This window comes from Lissotriton helveticus, chromosome 9, assembly GCF_964261635.1.
Source record: "Lissotriton helveticus chromosome 9, aLisHel1.1, whole genome shotgun sequence".
Taxonomy (NCBI): domain Eukaryota; kingdom Metazoa; phylum Chordata; class Amphibia; order Caudata; family Salamandridae; genus Lissotriton; species Lissotriton helveticus.
Window position 1 is genome coordinate 681,362,284 of NC_136070.1, and position 4,460 is coordinate 681,366,743.

Below are 4,460 nucleotides of genomic sequence, written 5' to 3' on the forward strand. Positions count from 1 at the left end.
AAAAGGAGACTGCACAAACAACTCTACAACCAACAATGTGCAAAGTAAGTAAAAAAATATAAGCCTTTATCACAAAGATCTATATACTGAAAAAATATACAATTCACTTACAAGAGACAGCTACACTCACCGGCACCTACTCTGCAAAGACACAGCAAATAGGCAATGATATCCCACTAGAAAGAAGAAAATAAAACGTACATCTACAGAAAGCAAAGTACACATCAAGCACAAATGCAAAACATGTTTTACAATCACAAAAAACAGAAACCAAACATACTCGTATTATTACACTCTTTGCAAAAAAAAAATTTACATAAATATTGTACAACAAAGGTTTCTTACCAAACACATGCAAATACACAAACAGCAGAACCACCAGTAACGGAACCGCGCACTGCAACAGTCTAAAGAGAAAATAAAACAATACACTTTAGAAGAAAAAAAACCAATACACATTACAACAGGCTATGTCACAGGGTATGTCACAAATGGGGTGTCTGTCCCCAATGGGGGGCAGAATATAAATCTTTTGAAATTTGGGCCCCCTGGAAGCAACCCTTGCCCAAGGGGCGCTTCCATTTTAAAAAAAAGATTTCCCTAGTGTCTAGTGTTTTTTTTGCTCCCTCCAGAGGGCAGAAAGATCAAATTACGACACTAATCTGCCCCCAGAGGGGGCATAATATATTTTTGAACAAATATGGGCCCAAGGAAGCGACCCTTGGCCAAGGGGTCGCTTCCTATACAAACAAAAAACAATCCCTGGTGTCTAGTGGGCTTTTCTACCCCCCCTGGGTCCAGATTCGGCCCAAAACACGGCCGATCTGCCCCCAAGGGGGGCAGAAAAGTATAAAATAATTATTTATCCCCTGGAAGCGACCCTTGCCTAAGGGGTCGCTTCCTTTATAAAAAAAAAACAATCCCTGGTATCTAGTGGGCTTTTCTACCCCCCCCCCCCCGGGTCCAGATTCAGGAAAAATACACCCGATCTGCACCCAGGGGGGGCAGAAAAGTCTGAAATATAGATTGCCCCCCAGGAAGCGCTTCCTATGCCACCAAAAATCACCCCTGGTGTCTAGTGGGGGCATTTCTGGTGCAGGATCGTGACGCTGTGTGTGATCCTGCACCAGGAATGCCCTGCATTGGGGCATCGGGGGAGAGGAAACACTGTTCCTCCCCCCCCGATGCCTCAAGGCACCGAGAAACGCCCCCCCCGCCCCACCGGAGAGCAAACACCCACCTGGCTCCTTGGACGCGCTGGAAACAAATGGCTTCCAGCGCGTCCAGCGCTTCCTGATGACGTCGGCACTTGCTGTGCGCGCTGATGTCACCAGGAAGCGTGGGGGGGCCCAGGGGTGGCAGCGGAAAGTCTTCTGCTGCCACCCCTGCACCTAACAAACAAATCGATGCCCCAGGGAGGGAGCGACAGCGGTCCCCCCGAGGGTAGTGCCGATGACGGAGCGGTTCCGTCATCAGCACTGCCCAACCGATGCTGATGACGGAACCACTCCGTCATCAGCGTCAAAGGGGACAGGTAGTATTATTCCTATTGACTGAATAATATTCATGGTCAAATGAATCGTGTAATCCACAAATAAATGCTAACGCTGATTATTGAATTAGATCCATTGAAATTTCTCATGGATCAATGTAACATTATGACTAGCAAGCATTTAACACAACTGCCAAGTTTTGCACCCAGGGATCCCAGGTAGTATCAAATAGACAATAAGATCAAAGCTTGAGTTGTCTATAATGTATCTCAGTACCCTGATACAAAAACCATTGCCTTCCTCAATGATAAGCTTGGTATTTTGCCTCCCACCGCATCTCTCTTCAAATCTTTCTGCTGCCTAAATATAAATAAATATTACCTGGCCTCCGACCACTGTACCACACCTCTCTCTACAGCTTTCCTTCCCCTCCACACTTGAAGCTTAGCTCTCTGCTCTCCATCCAAGGCTGACAGGTTCTCTGAGACACCTGTCAGAATAACCTGGAATGGATATATCAGTTTGCAACAGTGTGAAACAACTTTTGTTTCCCAGGTTTCCCATGTCATAGCAATAACAGGAGTTTGGAATCTGGTATTCATGCTAATGACTCTCTGTGATAGTCAAACATAAAATATTGATGGCTGGTGAGCAAGTCACAGAACAGCCTAGAGATTTCAGTTTCAGGTCAGCAGTAAAATGTTTGAGTCTGGTGAGCAAGGCAACAATGTTCATAGATATTATGCACTTTCCATTTCAATTAAAAAATGTGAAAAATCCCTTCTTCGGGGTAAAAACTTTATGCTACATAACTGAACATCTCACAAACACTAGGTATCTGTGTCAGTGACATCATTAAGCATTGCCAGGCTGCAGAGATAGAAACATAAGAAGCCTGGAATTGCTAATGATGTCATAATGGCTCCATTACTGGAGCCTAGAACACTGAGGCTGAGGCTTCTGGATTTTAGGTGCAGTGGTTACCTTCCTTGGATACTTGGAGAGCGAAGGTTAAAGCTGTGTTAGCTTGAGAGAAACTGAGATTTTCTTCAGCACGGATATTGTGAGCCTGAACTACATGTGAGTCAGGTGACTTATTAGTTCACATGCAGTGAAATTTAACTAGAATAGAAGTGGAAAGATATCCCCTCCAAATGTATGTGGCTTTTGGCATTTATATTCTTATGAGGGTTTTCACTACAAGCAGCATGACTAAAACATAGAAAATCCACAACAAAGGCACCATAATTGGTTGAACAAAGGACATCATCCTTGAAAAAATAGCATGACTCATGATGCAGGATGAATACAGATAAATATATAAATAGTCAAACTGAATTTTCAATTCAAAATGTCATGAAGTTATACAAGTCGTTGATGTTAATACTCTGAACAACGGGTCCCTAGTCCTCTGAATGATCAGCCCTCAGCAAACTTGTGAACTATAATTACGAATGATGAGTACTCCACCACCTCTTTCTGTGACCTGGTATCATCTTAGAAATCAGTGCCTGCTCCCACTGTGCCATCACCCCTGCTGACTGTGCTGCAAGAACCTTTGTGACTTGTGACTCTTTGAGAAATCAATATTTGAGATCATCTACTCTGATTATCTGGTTAAATTTTGCCTTAGCACCTCAGCAAATCCACTACTTCTGAACAAACAGTGCTTAGCGAAATTTTCAAAACTAATGGTTAGCTTAGATCAGCTCCTGTCTTGAAAGTTTCAGGGTAATTCGTCAGGTGGGGGCTGAGAAAAATGGGGGGGACCCAAAACACGTTTTCCCCATGTTAATTTCCATAGGAACTTTAGACAAAGCTACAGCCCGAACTGCTGAAAGGAATTTCACCAAATCTGGCAAAAGGGTAGGTCTTGGTTCAGAAAGCGTGCTTTTTGTAAATGGTGTAAATCCGTTCAGTAGTTGCTGAGAAATTAAAAAAATTAAAATATCGACACCTGAGCACGAGGAGTAATTGCGACTCCTCCCGAGCACAAGCTTCATTCTAATTGGCTGCCAACACTCCAAACCATGAAGTGTTGGTAGCCATCTTGTGACTCGGTAACTGAGTCACAAGAAAACAGTAAAAAAAAGGTAAAAAACAAGAAAAGGGGCAGAAATCGCACTGGGTGCAGGAATCAGGCCGAAAATAAAAAAAAACTAAGAAAGGTCTCCTGCGCTTTGTTTAATTAAGCCCCCGCGTGGGCCAGGTCCCGGGGGTAATCACAAAATATAATGCAGGGGCATGTGGGAGCCCCCGAAGCCCCAGGGACCGCCACCTCACTTGGGCAATGCCGATTATCTACGGGGGCACGCATCCCCCCTGCAGTACGGGAGACAGCCACCACCCGGGGCTTTATTATAGTTAAAAGGCATAGAGGGGATTATGCCTCCCCCATGCAGCCCCAGGGGCTACCACCTCCCCGGGGCTTTATTACTTAAATGTGGGGCGCACGTAGCACCTGCAGCCCCGGGAACTGTCACCTCCCTGGGGCTCTGATTATAAAAAAAATGTGTGGGTGGTTTCAAGCACCCCTACATGGCCCCAAGGACCACCACCTCCCCGGGGCACACTTCATTTACATATGGGGGTCTGTTGCAGGCACTGGGGACCACCACCTTGCTGAGGCTGTGCAAACGATGGGAGGGGGGCCACACGGCCCCCCTCCTGGAGCCCTCGATGGCCCTGGGGACCGACATCCCCCAGGGCCAGCTCCTGCAATGTCCCGGGGTACCCACCCCCGGGACATTGACATTTGCTATGGCAGGGTGGGAGCACGGCCTGGATACCTGATGGACTTGGAGGCTGGAAGACTTTCCTTTTTCTTGGGAGCTGTTTGCTCCATCTTTTGGTGCCCAGGGGTTTATGGGTTCCTCCTGCCCTCTTCACCTATGGAGGCTGTGTTCCTGGGACCCTCCTTGTTGTGGGGGTCATTTGCTGGGGCCTTTGGTGCTGCCTGTGCCCTAG